Source organism: Triturus cristatus, chromosome 7, assembly GCF_964204655.1.
Source record: "Triturus cristatus chromosome 7, aTriCri1.1, whole genome shotgun sequence".
NCBI classification, from domain to species: Eukaryota; Metazoa; Chordata; class Amphibia; order Caudata; family Salamandridae; genus Triturus; species Triturus cristatus.
In genome coordinates this window covers 1,102,198,485-1,102,215,430 of record NC_140590.1, presented here as the reverse complement: position 1 = coordinate 1,102,215,430, position 16,946 = coordinate 1,102,198,485, and positions in this window count along the sequence as shown.

Genomic DNA, 16,946 nt, shown 5'->3' with positions numbered 1-16,946 from the left:
GGATCTGATCTATCGCCCTTCTTAAAAATTGGCACCACTATTGCCTCCTTCCATGATGCCGGAATACGGCTAATAACGACTGCTCTAAAAACATTTAATAACAGGGGGGCCCAAACCTTAATATTATGTTTAAAAAAGTCCAAAGGCACTAGATCAGGGCCGGGTGCTTTTAATGGTATGCCTTTTGACAGAGCATCTTCCACTTCCTGTAAGGTGAACGACGCGCTCAAGGACAAGGAAGACTGAGAGACCACCAAATCCCTAACATCTCCTAGTGATGGTTCATTGGATAGAGTACCATGTGGGTTAAAAATCTTCCCAAAGTGTGATTCCCATGTTTCACATGCAATCTGCATCACAATGTTATCCTTGCCATTACTTGTAAAAAAGGGGGCGATTAATAACTTCCCAAAAGAGCCTGCTGTCCTTCAATTCCGAGGCCTTCTCTAAATCTTCCCAAGCTTGGTTTTTTAGGTCCAGCTTCCTTGTTCTTATGGCTTCTTTGTATGCCAGTCTAGATGCTCTAACCACTTCTGTGTCCCTGGGTTTTTGTTTTAATGCCGCTTTCAAGGATCTGTGTGTTGCCGAACATGCGGCGTCAAACCATCTAGGACCAAGCATTTTGCTTTTACCAATTGGTTTTGTGAGGCGTTCGGCTACATACCCACATAAAGATTCAAAATTCCCTATAACCTTTTCAGGTGTGGTTGTAGGTGTTAAACATGCCTCGAACTCAGAGCTATATCTATTTAGGATCTCAGCCTCAAGACCTACCGCGTCTATTTTGCCCCATTTAAGTGTAATACCTTTGTTCCTACTATACTTTACAGGTTGCTCCCAGACAGAGTGTTTGGGTTTAACGGGACAAAGCAAGGATAAATTTAGAGGATTGTGATCACTGGCAGCATTAGCGATTACTTCCAGCTTGTCAACATGATGGAGGTGTCCACTAGAGACAATTATATCCTTACTCTCGACTCAGCACATTTTACTTGGGTAGGGAGTAAATCACTTGATAATGCCCCTTTCACATTTTAAATTATTGCTTTAGAAAAAATGGTTATAAATAGAAGCAATTATTTGTCTTTTCTGAAGAATTTATGGAAAGTGGCAACTTTATCGTTTCCAGTAAAGAGCTGCAAAATGTGAGAGTTTGACTAGAAAGGCCTCGTTTTCTGGTTTGGATTTTGTCAAATTTGGTATTCCCAATAAAGCTTTTTATCAAGTTCTGTTCTATTTGAAATTCCCAAGACCAACTGAAATGCATGATTTGCTATTATTTTCTCCAATATTTGTAAAGGCAGGCTAATTCATAAAAATCATCAAAATGCATTGTATATGTATTAAACTTTGTATCATTTATACCACGATTTTGTAGGAACTGCTCCCTCAGTTCCCATAAGTGTTTTCCCCTTTTATGTTGTTATTACTTGGGCTAATTTCCACCAAACCACACATTTTTGTGGACGTTTGAGCAGTAAAAAAATCCATGAAGTTATTAAGCCTGAAGACAACTTTTCGGTGGAAATTGTTTTTATCAGTGACAGGTAAAACACCCGTGTCTAAAAAACTAAAATCCTGGTCCTTCTCAGGGAAACATTCCAGTCCAAATAATTTCTCTTGCTGGTGCATCACACCCTGTGCAAATATTTACTTTTCAGAGCTTTTGGATTCTATTGTTTGCCTTTTAAAGAACTTGGAAATTGTAAAACATTTTTATTGGCGGTGTAGCGCATTCTGTTCTTCAAACTACATTCAAAAGATCAATAGCTCAGGTGATCTCCATCTAAGGGGGTCAGAGACTGCTCATTGGAAACGATACAATCTGTCTTACTAAATTGTGTCCTTCTTACCATACATTGATTTTAAAAAAAAACGTAAGTACTAAATTGAAAATATCTGAGAAGACTATTAGAGATGACAAATATACTAGATGTGATTTATTTTCACTAAATCAATAAGCTTACAAGAGAGCTCATTTACTGGATAAGTAGTTCCCTACCTCCACTTGGAAGCTTACTAATTGATTAAATGTAATAGTAATAGGGCAGAAGGAGATATTGTGGAATGAGTGGGAGAAGGGAGACATATGTAGATTGAAAGCTTAATACTAGAATAAAGTCTCCAAAATATCAAATGAAAGTAAAACAATTGCTAAATACAGCAGAACTCAGGTACATGTCGCTATATCACCATTGATTCATTCTCATAAGTATCATGCCCCAAACACAAATTAGCTGCACAAAAACAATCATTGGTAGGGACAAACCCATACCTGACTAATAAAATGAATAATGGTGCATTTATGCTTTTCTAAATGGAGTTGGTTCGCCAGCAAAACCTATTTGACAAGCCTACATTTGAAAGTATATTGGTTTTCACTTATAATTTCGAAGAAGTTCCCCACCATGAAAACGTGTAAATTCACCCCAGTCAAGGGCATGATTCATTTTGTTTAACGGTATGAAGGGGACTTCAATCCTCAAATTGAAAGGGGACAAAAGGAAACTTTCTCTTTGGGGAAAATATTGTCCATATTGAGAGAGAAACATTTGTAATAACATTCTCTATCACATTTCTACACACATACATTGTCACATTTGCAAACACCTTTGTCAAGTGAGTACTCTCGATAATCTGCAAGGCCTACAGACTTGAATCTTTACTGCTGGAATTGTCTCTGAATTAAAAGAAAAACATTAATTTGCACCAAACTCCAAAATACCCATACAAAAGCAAGTCTACAACTTTACCCAGAGAGCATTTGTGAACCTAAGGTGACAACAACATATATTGTCTCTCCCTCATGTTTTAATTATTAGATAGATGGGCTATAATAGCGAAATTTCACTACTTGATATATACAACAGCTATGGTAATACTCTACATCAAGATGTGCACGACAATGGCAGTGCTCCCTGCAGACTGAGCCTATTATAAAATAGAGATGGGTCATAATAAAAGGAAAAAAGAGCCTGACTATATGTTACCCCATTTGTAATTATACATAATTAACACTGAGTAGCACAAAACGTCAATGGTAGTGATTCAGTTGTTCCCACAACCATGATTTTTAATCTCCTCAGTGACCTATAGGACCTTTTGTATTCTATTTTTTTTTATTCACAGAGTGCCATTGTCTTCTTTGCATCTGGCTATAATCAGCCTTCAGTATTCCTCACTTTGAACAACATAACATAGTCCTTTATCCATCTTAATGTGCCCCGGTCTCCATTTCTACTGTCACAGGAAGGCAGCCAATGCACATCCACTGTCTGTGGAAGTTGTCCATATTCCGCCATGCTAAACCAGGAGCCATCTAAAATAGATTGCACTGGTCCAGTGCTCAGACTCTGACCAAACAGAGAGTCCAATCCTACTATCATTCATGTGCCACACTCTCACTTTTGCATGCATTTGTGTACTCAATGTAAGGACACAGGCCCTATGACCACTCAAGTGACAATTGCGGTCCCAACACACCATAAGCCAGTGAGAAAATATGGAGTTCATATTGTCATACTATAGTAATGATGTGTATTATGTTAGTAGGTACTGGTTGCTCAAAACTCCTAGATATTTTAGCTCATTCTATGACTTATAGTGAACAGCTGAAATGTATTACTGGCCCTATGAATTATGCCAGTAAATCCCTATTTTTTTAGTACATGAGTTTGGAGTCTCTGGTGTCCTGGGCACTGAATAATGTGAGACATTTCTTCCCTTTGCCAAAAGTAACTTGGGCGGAGTGTGCGTTGTCGCGATACACAAGGCTATGCGAAGCGGGAGTTGCTTGATCCGCATGCTCGTGTATGCTTGCGAGATTTTTTGGACATTCGGCAATGCGGATTGCATGTTCGGGGGGAAATTTTGTGCGAACTTTACCATGTGGTTGCTGATGGGCAGAGCCATCTTGTTTTTCCTAGTCTTTGCATGGTTCTGGGGCCTGTTTTTCATCCCTCTCTAATCTTTTCAATCCTTTGTTTTTTACACTGTTTTTCTGATCTTTTATTATTTATTATCTATCCCTTTCTCTTCCTATGTGTATATTTTGCATATTATTTCTACTTTTACTGCGTTTTTTTTTACTTTTTTCTACTGTTTTATATTACTTGCTTTTTTACTTTCCTACTTCTTCTCCTGACTTTATTTTTTACTCCTACATTTTCTTTTCTGCCCCACGCCCACCCAGACCATGGCTAAGGCTACCACCTCTAAGGGGAACGGGATGATGCCTGCAACCAAGAGCCGCCTTCCTTGCAGAAGATGGTGTCCGGAAGGGGTGAAGCCTGCACCCTTTTTGCTGAGGAGGAGGTGTCCGCCATTGTTTTTTTGTACTGCACCACCTCCTTGTAACCTTGGCATTAGGCGGCAGGCCCTGCTCTGGCTACGCTACCCAGTAGCGTCACCGCTGGTGGGCGAGGGTGTGCCGAGCAGTGTTTCGCTACTCTGGGGTCAGGCGCACCCATAACCAGCTGACTCACAGGTGGCCAGACATTTTGGACCGGGGGCAGGACCTGCTGGACCTGCTACTTGTTGAGGTCTTGGGGCTTAATGCATAGCTAATTATAGCAGTATTGTGTGATCTGTTCTGTGTTATTGTTATTGCGAAAATTATTACTTTCCCAAATAGCAAGAATGCTGCTGCTTACATGCAGCTAAGTTACGTAGTAAAATCGTATGTAATTGTTATTCTTCTAGACACTAGACAGGTGCTCAGTGCTACTAATCTTACTTGTTTGCAACTTTGCTGGCTATGTAAGAAAGTTTAGCGATGCTAGTGAGACTCCGATTCTTTCCTTTGTCCTGTCACTAAGATAGTGGTGGATTAGTAGGTACATTTTTAGCGGTCCAGGGTGATGCATCCTCCGTCACGTCACATGCTACTGACTCCAGTCCTTAGTAGAACCTTTTGTAGTTTGTTAGTGAGTGAGCAATATAGCAACTCATCGGCACAACCAACCAACCAACAATTTGGTGTATACAATATGCATGCGTCCATCTGTGCATTTTTGAGGACTAAAATAAATGGAAATGCAGTCGTAGTGAACAATTGGCTGGTCAAAACGGGTTGATTCATTGATGATTTTAAATTAGATCAGAACTTAGAAAAATCAAATATAATTTTTGGCAATTCATTTCAAAGTCTTTGGAATAGGTGGGCTAGGTGGTACTGTATTCTGGAATTGGAATGGAGCACTGGATTAATAAAAAATAACCAGATGGTCCACGATACTACTACAAGTCAATCAGATTAGGTAGGTCAATTTTACTGCAATAGTTGGTTCCTGTCCAAAAAAGATATTATAACTTTTAAAAAAAATATTTTATTTGTTTCACACCAATCAATTTTTGTCTCTTTATTATATCCTATCTAACATGATCAGCATCCAGGGGGAAGAAGACGGCGGGGTAGTCTGAGGCAGGACTCAGAGGTAAAGATGCCTCTCAGGACCAGGATCGCTCCTCTACCGAGGGCTCTGCTGCTGGCCCGATTAAGTCCTCCTGTTGTTATATTAATATTTATATTTCCCCAACTTTTACTGCACCTTATTTTTTCCAAACTATTATTTCCATTTCCTAATTCTATTTTTTACCCAATCTTCTTCGATCTATCTGTTTCTAATTTCTTATTATCCCTGCCTCTAACTGCCTCTGACTACTACTACTATTAGTCTGTCTGTAGCTTGCACAGTTGGCCATTCTCTAATTTCAAAAAGTTTTAAAACTCAGATTTAGCAATAGCTCTAGCCACTGAGTCTAGTTCTTTGGGTTGTCCTTAATCTTAAGAGGCTTTTCGACAATTGCCACCAACAAAATGCACAAACAGATATTTTACTATTTTTTATACTACTGTCTACTCTACTCTAGTACACGATGTTTACTAGTGATGTAAGTGGTGTATGTATGTATTGTATTAACTATTTTCAATCTTGCTAGTAAAAAAGAATAAATATGGGGAAGCATATGTGGCTTCTAAAAAATATGTAATGTTATTTCTAGGTGAACCGACCACCAGTGGGCGTGGCAGGTGACACCAGCCAGGAAGGAGCAGCTGATGCGGCAGCTGCTTCAGGGGTGGGTGGGCCAGCAGCAGTGGCGTTTGGTGGTAAGTTATACTTATATTCATTAATTATTGACAACAGTTATACACTCGCTGAAAAGGTTTACAACACTGTCCTGCTGAGAGAGACTAAGTTGTTTTGAACAACAGTTGAGGAAGAGGACACCCTTTACTTAGCATTAGCAATAGCGTTAGTAGCAAGAGTTGAGTAACTAATGGCCTCTTCTATCTGACTTCAACTCAGCTGGGAAAGTTTTATGAAGAAGACAAATAGTCAGACGACCTTGATGAAAGGGAAAAAAGGATGGAAGGGGGAAGGACGGGCAACATGTAATATATGACTGTATGACTGACAGCGAAGGATGTGTGGGATGCATAGCTGGCTGATAGGAAACAGATGCATGGGTGGTTGAAGGATGAGTAGACGGTGAAAGAAAAGATGCCTGCCTGGGTGGGTGAAACTGTATGGGTGATAGAAAGAATCCTCCAAGGGTTTTCAAGGGTCGAACCCAGAGGCAACTAGGCAAGCAATGAAGGACGCATATGTGGTGGCTTAAAAAAAATATTTTGTGGATAAAACTATGGTTTTTTTGAGAGATTAAGAAGAATGATAGACATGTTTTTTTATTTTGAGTGGGTGAATGCCTGGATGATATTATTCAATCATCATAGCATAGGTGGAGAGTGTCACTGGATGAAGAGTCTCTGAAGAGAATGTAAAAGAAAAATACATCACACAAGAGTAGCAAAATAGAATAAGATTAGAATTTTAAAAATATAATTCTAACAGAGCAATGCAGTGATTGATAAATGGAAAAATCTCTGGAAAGAGAAGTAACAGGACTGTTTTTTTTTCAAGGCTTTTAATTCAAGGTTGTGTATCAGAATATTCCCTTGACTCACAGTAGTTTGTAAGCACAGCATATATACTATATCATTTTCAACTCTGTCAGTCTGCCATGGGTGGCCCATCGGCTGCATTGTTACACATTGTCCCAATATATATAATTAATGATCATTTGGATCAGATATCATCTGCCTTGTTGTAGTAGTCAGGGTGAAAGTGAAATTGAGCAGTTGCTATTGATGTAATAGAGTATGACCATATTAGAAAAATAAGATAAAATTGTGTAGTTGTAGACTACAGCTGCCCCACCTGCTGACAGAAGTAAATAAAAATAACATAAGTCTGCAACATGACTAGGGCACAAGCTGACTAAGCAGGAATTCCTACAAGGTTAATTTAGCTAAACAAGAGAGAGAGAATAGAAAGACTTGTCTACTCCATAGTGCCTAGTAGTAGTAATGAAACTCCCACAAATGTTAGAGGCTGAGGAAGTGGGAGGATACCACAAATGTTAAGGACTGTGCTTGCTGGTGCTGCTGTGCCACTATGTGTATAATTAATTTTGTGTTACTGTTTTGACAGGAGTATTGTTTACAATTGTCTTTTTTCTTTTTTGATATAGCTACTCCTTCCCAACCAACCAGGCAGGAGTTAGCTGCCATGGCTTGGCGCCAGAAGCTGGAGGCCACCTTCTCAGAATATCGGCAGCAGGTGACTCTGACGGAGGAAGCAGCAGCTATAGCCTCCTCCAATGCCCCAGGCCCGAGCCAGGCCCCCCAGTGGTACGTTACCATGGTCTGGCAGCTGGCCGCTGGGCTTTATTCACCACTGCGGCCCCCCTGGAAATGCAACTGCCAAGCATTCAAGCGCCGTATGCTACTCTGTATGGCGCACCTACAGGAACAAATAATGGTCCTCGAGAGCATCCGGTGAGCCCGCCACTAGAACTCTGATGCCTTGCCCCTTTTTAAGTCTTTTTTGGTGGGTGAAAATTGGGCGTTGAGGAAAAGTTGCTGTTTGTAATTAATATTTATGGACAATGGATGGAGCAGACATGATTGGACTCTTTCTTTATTTTTGGACATTGGTTGGGGTTAAAAAGAGGGATGGGTCAGGTGTTGGGGGATTTTTCTATTAGTTTATTTTGTTAGGGGAATACATTTTTTAAACTTAATGTTTACAGACAATGTAAATGTTTTGTGGGGGGTTACTCTTTTACTTCACACTGTTTCCTTTGCTGCTGCAGGGCCGCAGTCAGTTTTTGATTTAAATAATGTGCAGATAATGTAACACACAAATAGATAGATGTGGTACCCTAAATGGTGAGTGACTTGTCCTACTAGTACTGTCAGTCTCTCCTCCTAGTCCATGCAGTCTGTAACTGGACTCTGAAGGGTGTGGGTGTGTGAATTCATGAATTGTTTTCAATATTTTTAATAATTCCCCCCCCAAACTTCTTCTCTTACCTGTGATTGATGTTACTTAGACAAAGCGATGACTGCATGGTGATGATTGTTCGGTTTTCCAAGATACCATATTGATGGTGGTAGTAGTAGTAGAAACTGGCAGTAGCATTTGCAAAAAAAGTAAATGAGACAGTCAGTTGCCTGAGGGATACTTGGGAAGGAGTAGTAGAAGTGCAGTACACAACAAGACTGCCAAACAATAAACCATGATGATGATGATAATCAATGCTAGTACAAGTTACACCCTGTAGTTGACTCGACTTATGAAGTGGACAAGCATAACTTTTAGTGCAGGAAGGATGATGAATCAATGCCGGCAATTCATTATAAAGGGTTATGTTCCTCTGGATAACAAATTGAATTGCAAATACTGACATGGGTGGGCAAGCAGAAGAAGATCCTCACCCTGCCTTGAGTTAGTGTTGCTTTCACCACATTTGCCCCAGTAAGTGTTTGATTAATTATTGGTGTAAATTCAATTCAGTCACACCACAATATAAATCACACAGCCTGGAGGAAGAGGGCTAGGGTTTGATGAATGTTTGGGAAGGGGTATTTGAGGGAAGGTTTTGACACAAACAAAGACAACACATGGATAACACTTAATCTTGGTAGATGACCAACATAAGTCTGTTAAGGGAGAAAAAGGAAGTGCATGCATACATGATGATAACTTAATGGTTAATGATGAGTAGTACTAGACTAGTAGTCAGGGCAGCAGTATATATTATTAATTATTATTATTATGCAATTGCCTTGCCTGTCTTGCCTGTCTGCACCAGAGAGACCCAAATTACATACATTTTATGTTTGTTGTAGCGGGCTTCCTTTTAAAGCTAGCAAAGAAAATTAATACATAGCTGTAGGGGTCAAATATATAGTCAAAAATATTACACAACAACGCACACAGTCATAATTATTGAAGAGAAAAAATGAATCAAATTAATAGATGATGACACTAAGTTACTATGTTATGGTGAAATTGGGGAGTTGCATCTCAGCATTGCTCTTGGTCCTTCCTTCCATGGACGCTCCGTTCATAAATCTTGGGTGCCACTGCCTGCCTGGCGGATGCAGATTGGTAAGAAAAGTGTGAGTTGTTTTTCCCAGTATAGCACATCGTAAAGGCCGGCCTGTAAGTGTAGATGGAAAAACGAAAAGGATATTGAAAAATCAAGGAGAAAAGTAAAGTTAAAATGCATAAATTAAGGAGAAGTCCAACAAGAACACTTTCAGAGGCAGCAATGCTAAATCATGTCTACTCCAGCATCAACTACAACAACAGCAGGACAGAGCAGGGCAGCGGAGCCCACCCAACCTCCACTTAGCTTAGATTTTGAGCCAGACAGAGCACATAAAAAAGCAGCAACATAGCATTTTCCAAATTAAGTAACTAAATCAATGCACCTCTGTCAGTCATACCACTACACTTGTCTCCACCACTACACAGACATGTAGGTCTGCTGTGGTAGTTGTTGACTTTTTTTTACCTTATAGAGTTATTCCATCAATCATCTCCGATCCTTCTGACTGACTGCCAGTATGGTATGGTAATCAATAATCATGGTGTCCAACTCTGTGGTGTACCAAGTGAGTCCAGATTCCAGAATCGAAAATGCAATGGATCGGCCTACAGTAGTACAATTTTGTTATTGATCAACAAAAACAGGAAACATTGATTGGATTCACTTTTTTGTGTGTAGAATAATACAAGTGGACATCATGCAAAACAACACAAACACCACTCACTCACAGTCAGGGTCCATTGCAAGCCATTATATACCTGTGCTTACTGGGCAGTCTCTCTAGGCTCGCAAAGGAGGATAGCTAAAGTCAGGTTCTTTGGATGGACTTGACGAGGCACATACACATTTCACATTTCTTGTACTATTCTCCATCCAATGTCTCGCTTGAGGGAAATAGATTTAGGGTGAGTCAGGACTGGAGCAGGACGTGGAGGAGTGGACTTAATTCTTCTTCACTGACTGCACACAGTTGCAACTCTGATCCAGCAATAAAAAGAGTAATACAGAAGGGATGGATTTGTGAACCAGTAGTAAATAAAGTTATTTAGATATATCTTTTTTTGGGAGGCATCAAAGAAAGTAAGAAAGTAACTGGACATTGATAGAGCCTATTTGTCAGGGAAGTAGAGCTCATCCTCAAACTCTGGTGGTTTACTCAGAAGTAGGTCATCTAACACACTACTTCCATGGCCTAAGTCATATCATCATCATCTTCCTGCTGTGCTACTTCAGGTATGGTGTAATACGGTGGTATAAAGTGCTGATTCATTATGATCATTGTTAACCTATCCATGTTTTGGGGTGAGAGACTGGTCCTTTTCACTGTTACAACAGCAAAAGCAACACTGAAAACACGATCAGAAGAGACACTTGCAACAGGGCTAGACAGATAGCTTATCGCCACCCTGCTGAGCACTGGCCATTGGACCCTTTTCCTATACCAATACACCAATGTGTTTTGATCAATGTCGACCTCTGTTGGGTCATGCAAATAGGCCTAGTTTTTCCGCTCAATGCTCAGTGGTGTTCGCTTTGCTCGACCTCTTTTGCCTTTGCCTCAGCACTGGACCTAACAAGCCCATGCCGTACATATCATTCCTCAGCCAATTGTACTGGAGCTTATGATCCTTTCTTGTTCTGAAAGGCTTTAACTACCGCAAGTTAAACAAAAACTGACTCAATCTACCAAGGTCAAAGAGATATTATTAGCAAAGTGTAGTGGCTAACTGCAATCCCTCAATATCACCGCTCTATTAAAAGTGACAAACCTTCACACTGGTCAAAATGCTATAACAGCTATTATTCTGGAAGTATGTCCTATTGATTCTGGCAAGGCTGCAAACTTTCAAGCATTGTCATAACAGGCAAGACAAAACACAAAGGTAAGTTACACTTGTGAGTAATTGACATGTTTAACTTCACTCATTCTTACACTTTTTTGTAACTTTACAACTTTTGGCTACAAAATCTTAGTGTAAAGTTACTCAAAGGTATAGACTTACACATCTCCAATCCTGAAAAGGGGGAAAATCCTAAACTATGAGTGTAAACTACTACAAACAAGCATTTACAATGCAATGGTCTCGGCATTGTTAAAGTTAGAGCTATTGGCATTGCTCACGACATTCTTTTTGTTTTTGTTTTTCACAATGTCAATAGCTTAATCTCTCTCAAATGCGAGACCCATTGCATTTGCACCCACACACAGAGCCACACACACACTTTCTGTGGTGAAGCTGTTTGCTTCCGGAACTCCCTCTGCGAGGAACTACCACTGCCTCCACTCTGCTGGTGTTCAGGAAAACAGAAAAAAACGGCTTTTCAGTAACACATCCACGTACCCTCTGACTCGAAGGCCACTCCCCGGAGGTGCAGTGTTATAAACGTATCTATCGCTTCTGTGTACTGCAGTACAGTTACCAGGTGTCTGTGTGACCCGTGCAGTGCATTGATGCCTCGGGCAACAGGGCGCTATATATAAAATTAATAATTCTATAAATAGATTAGGAAGGGGGCAGGTGTTTCAGGCAGGAAGTAGGACGTTGATAAGGCTATACAGAATAAAAGACTGCCAGTAGATACTTAAGACAGCCTGTGCAGAGATTGCTTCCAGTTCCGGGTCAAGAAAGCTCTTCCTCGAGGCACTGATTGTCTCGGGATCTGATCTAGACAGGGTTATCGAGCTAGAAACAACCTTCAAATGTGCAGCTCGATCCCACCCCGTCCTGTGAACTCCTGCGACTGTCAACACAATATAAAATAGAGTCAATTGTTGTTGAATGGCAACAGTGCAAGGCAATAAAACGGAGCCGGCTATTGTGAAGTTCTGATGAACAATGAGAGCTGTGCTTCCCTGGCCGGGATGCGAGAGGGAGGGGCCTCAGCCCCCACCGCTGCACTGGGAGCAGATCATCTGGCTGTCTAGCAACACTGACATTCAGAAGTCAGTCAGTCCTGAATATAAATAGCCGTAATGCTTCCGTTTCCGAGGAATACCCGCCATTATTTGGAGTAGGATAAGAATAACACCATCTCCATGAGAAATGCATCCTGGGAAGAACCCTTCTGGGGTCAGTGGGACATGATTGTGTCCCTGTTTGCACTAGTGACACTCAAGAGCTGAATGGAAACTGTGTTTGCTCCGTTGTAGTGCCGGCACTTGCTTGGAAGTTGTCCGCTTAAATATAAAAAATGTACAAGGGAAGCAAAATGAGCTTAAAGCATTCGCACAATCCTATTTTTGCACGCAGAGGGCTAAATTGAGTGCAAAGCATACTGCGCAAATATATGCCCTAATATGTTTGCTCACGGAATCTGCACCGTGGTGAGGGTGATCCAATTTCTTAAATTCAGGTAATGGTTTATTTTTCATTTACCGCCTGCACCGGGCCAATCAGTGCACACCTTTCAAACCTCTCACACATTGAGCAATGAACAGGCGGGCTATGTTCTAATTGAGAACTGTACACTTGCACATGGTGTGATCCTGGACTCATTTCTCAGTGCCTGAGTTACCTTATCCGTCACGATAGGTATAGCTCAGAAACGGGCGAACCCCACGCCTTAGGACAATGTAAACATCGGGCCTTATAAGCGCCCACTCTTCAGCTGTCTTTTCTGCGTCACCTCTCGGAGCTGAAGTGACAGATGAACCACTTGCATCCTGCCCGTGCCTGCGCCCTGCGGGTCTGTGGTTTCAGCCACAGGATCCGGGGGTCAAGAATAGCAGTCCGGAGTCCGCGCGGCACATTTAAAGCAGCCAAAGATGACTTCAAGCGGGACAGATGGGTTTCTGGAGATAATAATAATATTATTAATATTCATTAATAAGGTTGGTAGTGACAAACAATCTGTTTCCACTTACTACGACTCGAGTGGAGCTTCGAAGTGCTGTGCCATTGTTGTTGTAGCTTAATGCTGTAGAGTAGACACTATGTATCCTATCCAAGCTGCCTCAGTCTGAAAATGTCCTCTCCAGAGTCTTGTCTTCTCTTCTTGATCTCCACTGTAATTGAGTTTATTGTTTTAAATGCAGTAATTTTTCAATACCCTGTTTGTTTTTCCATCTACACTTACAGGCCGGCCTTCAACTCACACTTACCTTACCAATCCGCATCAGGCAGGCAGTGGTACCCAAGATTGATGTGCGGAGTGTCCATGGAAGGGAGGACCAAGAGGAATGACGAGAATGCTGCAACTCCACATTTGGACAAGGATAATACAGTAACTTTTGTATCGTTCATCATTCGTCTTTAAATGTATTTAATTCCTTTTTTCTCTTCAATCATTACAACTGTGTGTTGTGGTTTGTTTGGTAATTGATCCCTACAACTATTTTTTCATTTCCTTTGCTAGCTTGAAAAATAAAAGTAAGCCCGGGACAGCATGTAATTTGGTTAGGTCTGAGTTCTGAGGGCGGCAGACAGGCAAGGGAAATTTCATATTAAAAATTTCTTCCCTGTACTGTCTCATTGGGTAATAATAGTTAGTAAGTACAACTCATTATCATTAACCATCAAGTTCTCTTCCTCAGCATGCATGCATTTGCTTTTTCTCACTTTATACTTTGATTTCTTTGATAATGGATCATGGTCGTCTTACAAGATTGTGTTTTACTTTTGTTGTGTCCATGCATACTCTCTGTTTTTCTTTCTCAAACCTTTCCCAAAACCCCACTTCCCATTCATTCATCAATCCCTAACCCTCTTCCCCTGGGCTGTTTGATTTATATTGAGGTGTGATGTGACTACATTAAATGTACACCAACAATTGATCACACGCTTGCTGGGGCAGATGTGGTGAAAGCAACACTAATTAAATTTCAACTAAGGCAGGGCAAGGATCTTCTTCTGCTTGCCCACCCATGCTGTAGTTTACTTTGTTCTACTACTCCTCCCACAGTCTCTCAGTCAAGTGACTTTTTCTTTCTTTTTTCAAATGCTATTGCCAGTGTCTACTACTACCACCACAATAATGGCTTCTTCTCCGTTCATTTGGGAAACCAACCATGCAGCCATCAGTGTGCCGAACTTCATCATCAATCACAGGTAAGATAAGTTTGGTGGGAGGTATGGACTAGGAGGAGAGACTGACAGTACTATTCTGACAATTAAAAATAACTCAGTGAGGGGTACTGCATCTATCGGTTTGTGTGTTACAAAATCGGCAGATCTTTTAAATCAAACTCTGGCTGTGGGCATGCAGCTGCACGGAAACAAAGTAACAAACCATGTAACTTAGATTGAATTCAGAAAACAGTAACCCACCACAAAACATTAACATTGTATAAGTAAATAGTATAAAAAGTAATATCCCCTAACAAAAATAACTGCAGCTAAAGCGGCGATAATGAGCTTGATGATATGCCCTTGTGAATTCCCATAGAAGTCCAGCTTCACACCACAACCTGGCCGGCTAAGGGAATTGACAAGTGCATATTATCAAGCCCATTATCACCGCTTTAGCGGCAGTTTCCTGCTGCTAAAGCAATAATAATTTTAATGCCGTTCTTGATAATATGCCCTGTTATCTTTCTAAATTAACGTCTTAAGCTGAAAGTCTGCTTTACATTTCTTTCGCTACATCAACCTTTCTTTAAAACACCACCAGAGAAGGGGGGTGAACTCTGGTCCACAAAGAGCAACTCAAGGCTTTCTTGTTCTTGTTCAGAAACTTCATCTGCCTCTCAATGATTATGGCCAGCCTTTTCGGCCCCTTAAGAGGCTGGGTTGATGAGGATAATACGCAGTATTTAGGATCGCGGTGGAGAGTGCACGAAAATAGGGACAGATAGTTGAATAAAGGGCGACTGGATGGATGGCCAGATTGATGAATTGATAGCTAGATGGATGGATGCATGGATATATGGATGAATGGAAGCATAAATGGATGCATGGACCAGTACTTAGGATACACGGGTGGGCTGATAGATGCGTAGGATTGGTTCTGGACAGATGTATGTATGAATATATGGGCATATAGCTGGATGGATAGCACAGTGCTTACCAAAGGTGAGTGGGTTGATAGATACCTAGAATAACTGCAGGGACAGATGATTGTATGTATGTAGGTAGGAATGTCTGAATGAATTGAAAGATGGTTGGATGGCGCAGTACTTAGGATGAATGGATGCAGGGCTTTAAGTGGGACGGCTCTAAACACCAGCAGTTATTTTCAGAAAAACTCGAAACGGGTCTCTATCGGGCTCTATTTTCGGCCCTCGCAAAGGTAGTCAAGTTTCTTTTTTTTGGACTGCAGTCAGAGCATGCACATCGATGTGCGCATGCTCATTTTGCTCACTACTGAGAAGTGGAGACATCATGCTACGTGAGCCACATTGTAGGAGGAACGGCAATCCTTTAAACAGTGTGTTTCCCGAACGTAGGATAATTCGAGGGGATTTTCTTAAGCATACAATGCTAGTTATCTTTATGTAGACCACGCCCCTACTTGGATAGCCCACACCCCTTTAACAGGTTTGCCCCGCCTATTTTAGAGCACCCCCAGTGTTTTTCCCACTTAAAGCCCTCATTGTACCATAGTAACAAAGAAACGGTCCAAGCTTACATTTAAATGTACAATGGCACCAAGTTTCATAATTTGCCATCAACGCTGGCAGCCTTCTACCACAGTGCAAGAGTGTCTATCAGCACAAAGGTTTGTTATCCACAGATATGGTGTGTGATTTGCATAGCTGTCTGCTGGAACACTCATCATCAAAAGGTATTAAAACATGCACATTTTTGAGAAAAACGTATACCATACCATAAACCGCTTCATAAATGGGCCCAGTGCCACTACACCACCCTCATCCCCATTCTTGCTTAATCTTTCGAAATCAAAGAAAAACCCCAGCAAACCTGGTAAAGCCACTATAGCAATACAGGGACTTAATTTGAACAAATCTCTGCCGGAACGCCCAGCAACAAAAGGTATGAAAACATGCCAATTTCCAGATAAAACAAATACCATGCCATAGAGCGCTTTATAAATTGATCCATTTGCACTACATCACCTTTACTAGCTACACATATGCACATTACAAATGTCCGTGTTACAATCAGCAACATAACCACCTCTCCCACCCCCACCCCTTCCCTTTCTTAACCTTACAAAATCAAAAAAACAAGCCCACCACTTCTGTTAGCGCCACTATAGCCATACATAGCCTTAATTTCAACAGGTGTCTGCCAGAACGCTCGTCAGCAAAAGATATTGAAACCTGCAATTTTCCAAGTAAAACATACACCATACCATAAGGCGGTTTATAAGTAGTCCCAGTACCACTACACCACCTCCACACCTGCCCTTGCTTAACTTTACGCAATAAAACAAAGAGCCCCAGCACTCTTGTTAGTGCCACTATAGCCATACAGAGGCTTTATTTCAACACATATCTCCCGAAACACTCATCAGCAAAACGTATCAAAACATGAAAATTTGCGGGTAAAATATATACCATGCCATAGGGCACTTTATATATGGTCCCAGTGGTACTACATCACCTTTAGTAGCTAGACATCTGCACATTACTAAAGTCTGTG